Source organism: Manis pentadactyla, chromosome 10 (assembly GCF_030020395.1).
Source record: "Manis pentadactyla isolate mManPen7 chromosome 10, mManPen7.hap1, whole genome shotgun sequence".
NCBI lineage: Eukaryota > Metazoa > Chordata > Mammalia > Pholidota > Manidae > Manis > Manis pentadactyla.
The window spans coordinates 97,695,669-97,703,537 of NC_080028.1; the positions used below are offsets into that span (position 1 = coordinate 97,695,669).

The 7,869-nt window shown below is 51.3% G+C and overlaps 1 long non-coding RNA gene across 1 annotated transcript; it reads right to left on the reverse strand.

The window, feature by feature from the left end:
• Positions 1–1,518: 1,518 nt before the first annotated feature.
• Positions 1,519–7,471, reverse strand: LOC130679171 (uncharacterized). The gene is made up of 2 exons (XR_008992210.1): positions 7,306–7,471; positions 1,519–2,111 (listed from the first exon to the last, which is right to left on the reverse strand). It is a non-coding gene; the product is annotated as an uncharacterized LOC130679171 (long non-coding RNA).
• Between the last annotated feature and the right edge of the window lie 398 nt (positions 7,472–7,869).

Sequence of the window (7,869 nt, forward strand, 5' to 3'; positions counted from 1 at the left end):
AGTTTTGTCCAGTCAGAAAGGTTATTGATTACTGCTGTTATGCCCAGAATTCGTGATCCCCAAAGACTGCTAGGGAGCAGAGTCTGATGCAAAAGCAAAGAGCCTTTATTCAAGCTAGCTCAAGCTCAGTCTCCTATCTGCACCTACACAGCGGTAAGATGCTGCAGAGAGCGAGTTTCAAAAGCACAAAGGTTTTATAGGGGTCTAGGGGCGGTTGGTGGGGTGATGGGCGCTTTGGCTGATGGGTTGGGGAGTTGGCGGGCTTTTTGCTGACTGGTGAGGGGAGAATCCGGGTCCCAATTGGCTGGGGGAGGATCCGGTCCCGGTTTGCTCTTTAGTTCCCCGCTTGTCATGTTGCTTACTGGCCGAATCATGGGACCAGCTGCATTTCTATTTGGCTTTCTTCTGTTCCTAGGGGCTTGTACTGGGCACAGTGGACCATTAGCTGGATGGCCCCCATGCGGTCCCTGACAAACTGGACTAGCCTGTTGATGATACACGGCCCAAGGGTTAGTAGCAGGAGTCAGAGAACGAGGGGTCCAGCGAGAGCCGAGATGAGGGTTAACCAGGGAGACCAGTTGAACAGGGACTCATACCAGGACTATTTTGCTCTCTTTCTAGGTTTCATTTCTGCAGCCTTTCCCTTCTGAGGGCCATAGATTCTTTTACGACCCCTGAGTGATCGACATAGAAGCAACATTCTTCTCCTAGGGCTGCACAGTCCTCCTCGTTGCATAAATAGTATGTCTAATCCCCTTCTGTTTTGGAGTACTACTTCTGATAGAGAAGTAAGGGATTCCTGTAAATGAGAAATTGAGTTTTCAATTCTATGTCTAGGTCAATGGCTGCTCTGAGGATTCCATAGTTTTTGTCCTGGATGACAAGTGAGGACATTCCCCTGCTAATCCCTGCCCCTGCTAATCCGAGTCCCAAGAGTGCAGCTAGAGTTAAGGTTGTAATAGGCTCTGTTTTACTTTGGGGGTTTGCTGAGCCTAACATGTTAAACATTTCCTGTCCCGATTGGTATGCTAGCCTGGGGATTAACTGCACAAGTATGCAGAAGCCTTCTTTCGGGGAGTTAAGGAGCTGGGATTGGAGGCTGTTGTATAATTGCCTTTAATGGAAATACCTTCGTAATATGGTGGCTGGACATCTAGATAGAGCCAACAGGACTTGGTCAGGTCGGGGCTGGAAGTGTTTAGAACATGGTATGCCCCAATAACTATGCTCCACAGGGGGTCTGTATCAGATGGTAAGTCACGACCTGGAGCAGGAGACACAGGTGATGCTCCGGTGTGGGTAGGGGATGCAGGGGGCCGTGAAGTTGGGGCCTGGGTGTTTCTGGGTGGGGCCACCCGGGCAGGGGTAGGCCAGGGAGCTAGTACCTGGTTGGGTCCTACCACTGTGGAGGATTGTAGGACGGGGGTGGGGGGTTGCTTGCATTCGGATAGTAAAAAGGCCACCTAGGTCAAGGTCCTGAACTCTGAGTGAAAGGAAGGGAGCGACACACAGCAGCAATTTACCGGAGAAATCTGCTTTATTGGGGAAAGGTGCTGGGTTATATAGGAAGGGGCATGGGGTGATTGTGGTGTTACTTCTACGGGGCTGGTGGCTATTGGCTAGGTGCTGGGAGTGGGAGTGGGAGAGAGGTGATTGGGCTTCAGGTGGCACCGTCGGGAACCGAGGACCCGGAAGAGAAGCCGGAAGTTTGCCATCTTACTGGTGGGGGCCCTTCATTCCCCCCTTTCTCCTCTATGGGGTTGTGGACGTTGCTTTCTGTCTGACTGCTTCCTGCTGAACGGGGGCGGAGAAGGGAGTGAGGGCTTGAGGATTGGGGGGAAAGGGTTGATAGGACTCCCCACAGTAAGGACGAGTAGATGTGGACTTCTTCAGGTTGGAAATCAATGAAGGTTCCTTGTAACTATAGGTCGAGGACTTATTGATTGTAATGGTGCCAAGAGGATACGGGTGCCAGAAGCCAGGCATCTACGGCCATTGTTTCCAGGAACAGTTTCCAGCGGAGAGAGGGGTCCATCTCAGCGTGTGGTGAGGAGGTTACGTGAGGGTGAGGGATCTTCTGTGGCCAGAAGCTGATAGTTCCTGAGTAAAAGCTGGTTGAAAGTTTGATTAGACATTTTTCCGACTTGGGATTTGATGAACTTTATTATACAGGGTAAGAAGAGACAGGCGAGAAGAATGATTATTATGGGGCCTGCAATGGGCCAGAGCCAGGTAAAGAGGGGTTTGTTAGTATTGAAGAGAATGGGTTGGAATTGGAAGCAGAGTGGAGGCTGGAGGCAAGGTCAGCGAGTTTGGTAATGTCAGTTTCCACAATGCCGGATTTGTTGATGTAATAGCAGCACTCCTCTCGAAGGAAGACGCAGGTGCCGCCCTTTTCGGCTGTAAGCAGATCTAAGGCCCGCCGGTTTTGAAGGGTGACCCTAGCTAGCGAAGTGACCTGTCTTTGGAGAGAGGCTAGGGAATCGGCAGTGGATGTCAGGGCTCCCTCAAGTTTGTCGTTGAGATTTCTAATTGCCCATAGAGAGTGACCCAAGGCTCCTCCCGAAAACCCTGCCCCAATGGCTGAGGTGGTCAAAGAGATACCGACCATGATGGGAAGGAAAGCAGCCCTTTTTGTGCGCGAGGGCAAGGGAGGTTGGAGCTCAAGAAATTCTGCCATGCTGTAAAGTGTAAACTGTGGGATTAGAGTGACAAGAATGCAGGGTATATCGGAGTTGGGAGGCAGTGAGTTGAAAAGACTGCCATTATACCAAAAGAAGTGTCCCAGTTGAGTGAAAGTCTTAGAGCCGGAGGTAGGGGTGTAGATAGAGAGGCAATGAAGTGCGCTGGAGGGGGGTGGAGCTGGGCCTACACAGTGGTGGATGGTGAGATTATCTGCATATTCTGGTTCCCATAGGGGTATGTCTGCCAGGGGGCGGAGGGGTTTTCCTTCTGCATGGAAGGACTAGTTGGAAATATTAAGGGGCACGGCGGCCAGCAATGGGCGCTGTAGTGATGCGCACAAGAAACAATTGGCAGTGTTGAGGGTGTGATTGAGAAAGATGGTGGTGTCTTGAACAAGCTGTAACCAAGAGTAGGAGGAATAAGAAGATGAAGAAGTGCTGTCAAGAGTTTGGATAATGACTTTTTCGGAATGTCCGATATCTGATGCAATTTGAGAGATCTGGGAGTGAGAGGGAACATACTCTCAAGAGATATGAAGGGTACCGTGGGGGGTCGAGGACTCCCCATAGTAAACTAAGACTGTGACCCCGGCGGCTCATCGAGAGTCCTAGGGATCTGGGATTGATAAGGAGAATGAGCCGTTGGGGTATTTCATGAAATGGTTGGAGGAGTAATACTGTGGGTACTGGGAGTTACTCATGTAGTGAATGGCGCAAGACCAGTAGGGACATCCCCCGTAGGTGTCTGGCCATCGCCTGCAATAGGCTTGTCTTTGGTCATAGAGGAAGCAGAGGTAGGGAGAATAAAGGTAGCTGCTAGTGAACACTTCGGTGGAGGGAGGAAAGTGGAGGTATAAAGGCTCGGAGCAGCCTTTCAGAGGGCAGTCTGATGTGGCAATGAGGGCAGTAACTTTTGTTTGATGCTGTGTGTAAGTCTGTCTTACTTTGAATCGCCATACAAAGGAGGCTGGGGTGGGGGAAGACAATAGGAATGAGGAGAAAAAGCAAGAGAGCGGTAAAGGAGGAAAAAGTCATGATTCGGGTATGGATGACAAAGGGGGTGAACGGGATTGTGGAGGAAAGAGGACAGGAAGGTCAGGAGTCTGGAGGGAGGGAGAGTCTGTAAACTTTTGTAGGTTAAGAGATCTTTTAGGTGATGTGGGGACAGAATGGTAAGGGGTGCCCCGAAAGTTAGTTTATGAGCTTCTTTTTGCAAGAGCTGCCCAGCGGCTAATGCCCGTAGGCAGGGGGCCCATCCCTGAACTGTGGGGTCTAATTGCCTGGAGAGATAAGCTACTGGGGCAAAGGATGGGCCATAATATTGGCCTAGGACTCCTAGAGCTTGACTGGACTTCTCATGAATGTGTAATGAGAAGGGCTTCGACAAATCAGGAAGATGGAGAGCTGGGGCTTCCACAAGGGCTCAATGGAGCTTAATGAAGGAGTGTTGGGGTGAGGAGGATAATGGTTCTTCACGGGGACCCTTGCTGAGGTCGTATAGGGGTCTTGCCAACAGGGAGAAGTTAGGGATCCACGCTCTAAAATACCCAGCCAGGCCTAGAAAGGAAAGGATTTCTGTCTTGGTTTTCGGAATGGGCAGGTCAGAGAGGAGCTGTTTTCTGTCTAAGGTAATGGACTTTCTTTGTTGAGATAGAAGAAATCGGAGGTAAGTGACAGAAGGGGAAGAGATTTGAGCTTTGACAGGGAATACCCGGTAACTTCTGGAAGCTAGAAGGTTAAGTAGGGAGGCAGTGTCAAGTTGAGACTGTTCCCACGAGGGACTGCAGAGTAGAAGATCGTCCATGTATTGTAATAAGGTGGACTCAGAAGACTTGTGGCAAAACTGTCCAAGTGAGTTGTTCAGAATGTCTTGTGTATGGGTCCGTCCAGGTGAAGGCGAAAAAATCTTGGGAGGAGGGGTCTCGGGAGGCTAAGGCAGGGCAGTAATAAAAGGGTGTATGGATTTGGGACTAAGGGATGGATAGGGACGATGGCCATGTTGATGAGGCGAAGGTCTTGGACGAGGCAGAAAGATCTGTTGGTTTTTTTAACAGCTAATATGGGGGTATTAAACAAGGAGTGAGTGGGCCTGAGGTAATTTTTGTTTAAAAGATCTTGAATGATGGGTTGGAGGCCTATGAGGGCTGAAGTGGTTAGGGGGTTTTGGGCCTGACAGATATACTGAGAGGGGTCACATAATTTGAGAGGCAGGAGGACATAGAGCTACGGAGGGGCTTGTAATGTCCTAAACTCTGGGATTTACAGGGTGTATGAGGGCGGAACTGGAGCTTTCATTGGGTAGAGGGGGGTCGTCGGCTATGAGGGCCATCAGAAAGGGAGTACTGGGGGCTGTGGGAGTGGATATAGTTATGGAAACATGGAGGAGAGAAAGGATGTCCCATCCTAGTAAAGGGATGGGACACTGGGGCATAACCAGGAAGGAGTGGGAGAAAGGTATGGGATTGTCCTGGATTGTGCATAAAAGGGGGGGGTTTAATGGGAAAATCTGTTAACCTCCTACCCCGACTATAGGAGTAATGGCAGGCGTGGTAGGGCCCCGGTATTCCCGCGAGACTGAGAAGGTGGCTCCTGTGTCTAGGAGGAAGGAGATGGGGCGACCGTCTACTATTGAAGTAACCCTGGGCTCCTGTTTGGTGATGGAAATGGTCGGGCGAGAAGCCCCCAGGCCCCGTCAATCTTCTTCTGCCAGCCCCACTACGGAGGGCTTAGGATGGGGGTTGTTCGTCCAGCCTCCCCTTCGGGTGGCTTGGCAATCAGACCTCCAGTGGCCCTTTTTGTGGCATCTGGGGCATGGGGTGGTAGCCCTTGACCAATGTCCTTCTTGTCCGCACTTGAAACAAGCTCCTGGGGGGTGCTTGTTGGTAGAGAGGCGCCCAGGTTGTGGTTTTATCAGGGGGGCCAACATTTGGAAATTGGCCTGATCAGCCTTTTGTTTACGGCGTTCTTTCTCCTCCTCCCGGTTATGGAAGACTTTAAAGGCCACTGTTAGGATCTCAGTCTGTGGGGTAGCGGGGCCCTGTTCTAACTTTTTGAGTTTAGCTTTAATGTTGGGGTAGCTTTGAGCTAGGAAGTATGTCATAAGGACATGTCTCCCGTCAGGCGTTTCTGGGTCCAGGCTGGTATACTGTAATAGGGCTTGAGTGAGTCTGTCTAAGAACTCGGAGGGAGCTTTTGAAAATTGACTATTTGCGAGCTGCTTTTTTCAGACCTGCTATTAAGCAGCAGGTGAAGATATCTCGAGAGCGGAGACTCACAGTGGTGTTATAATCCCAGTGTGGGTCTTGTTCGGGGACAGCGGTGGGGCCAGGGGGATAGGTGGGGTCAGTCCTGTGGGTTTCGGTGGCGTGCGTTTGGGCGAAGTCTTAAACTCATCTATGCTCTTCAGGAGGGAGGGTATTGGCCAGGAGCATGAAAATGTCATGATGTGTGAGGCTGTATGACTGGAGGGTCTATTGAAACTCTCTGATATATGTTGAGGGATTAGTGGAAAAGGAAGTTAGGCGTTTCTCAAGTTGGGCTAAATCTCTTAAGGAGAAAGGGACATGAATGCGCACGATGCCTTCGGATCTTGCTACTTCTCGGAGGGGGGGGCGATAATTTTGGGAGGCCCTCGGGACCGAGTATGAGGGGGACTAAAGGGTTCTGGCTCAGTCTGTGGGGGAGAAACAGGTGATGGGGGCAAAGACAGAGGAGGCTCTTGGAACTTAGAGGGGGGCTGAAAGGCTCAGGCTTGAACTGCAAGGGGGGTGAGGTGGGGGAGGAGATGGTGGTGGAGGAAGGAGGAGGGGTTGTAGGAGAGGAGGGGGAAGGGAGTGAAAGGGAGGCTTTTGCGGGGGAGACGGCTTGCAGGCTAGGAGAACTTGGGGGTGGGCGGGGGAAGGAGGCGGAAAGCTTCAGAGTAGGGAATCTCCTTCCAGTTTTTCAGGTGCTGGCAGTAAAGAGATCGCAAGTGATGTTAGGATCAAGAGTTTCCCCTGCGGGCCATTGGTTGTTATTGTTTAGGGGCTGTGTCGGCCAATCTTGGGAGCAGTATTTGCGGAGAAGTTTTGGTTTTATATCAGACGTCAGGGAGAGGGTGGCTAGATACTTGAGCAGGCATTCAAGAGGTGAACTTTCAGGGATGGATGACGAGGCTCCCATGGCTAAAGGACAGGGAATGAGACAAACAGGGGAAGACGAACGGAGATCCTCAGACTGGGAACAGACCCCAAGGAGACAAAGGGCGTCCCCGATGATCCCTGGTGGTCTGCGGAAAACTCGTATACGAGTCAGTTTCTTAGAAAGTGTGGGTCGTCACCCAGACTTCTCTAAGAAGGCAGAGTGCCGGAGTCCGAGGTACCTAGTACTAGGAGTTTTCGGCGGAAGGAATTTTCGGCAGAAGGAACGGAAGGCGGTGGGGGAGGGAGCGTTCTCATCCGCAAAGGAGTCACCTCGTTTATGGCTGTTGGAGGAGGGGCCTGAGGGTCCGCCGCAGCCGTGAAGGCCTAAGGCGGGGAGAGCTCCCTCCTCGTCCCCTAGCGTCAGGGCCTTGCCGGACGATCACAGTCAATGGCGCTGCGATAGCTCGGGGAAGAGTGGCCCGCTCCAGGGGAAAACTTACCTAAAGGCCAGAGAGGAGTGGTGTGATGAGCCAGCGCCAGAAAGAGGACGAGGGCAAGCTGCTGCTGGTGTCGGGGGAAGACGGTGCCCAGTTGGGGTGTCCCATCTCCCAGGTTTCGGCACCAATGAAAGGAAGGGAGCGACACACAGCAGCAATTTACCGGAGAAATCTGCTTTATTGGGGAAAGGTGCTGGGTTATATAGGAAGGGGCATGGGGTGATTGTGGTGTTACTTCTACGGGGCTGGTGGCTATTGGCTAGGTGCTGGGAGTGGGAGAGGTGATTGGGCTTCAGGTGGCGCCGTCGGGAACCGAGGACCCGGAAGAGAAGCCGGAAGTTCGCCATCTTACTGGTGGGGGCCCTTCACTGAGCCTACTTTTTTTTTTGTAGGTAATTATTTTTTATTGAAGGGTAGTTGACACACAGTATTACATTACATTAGTTTCAGGTGTACAACACAGTGATTCAACATTTATATACATGATAATTCTAGGTATCAGCTATCACCATACCAAGTTGTTACAATATTTTGACTATATTCCTTATGTTATACATTATATCCCGG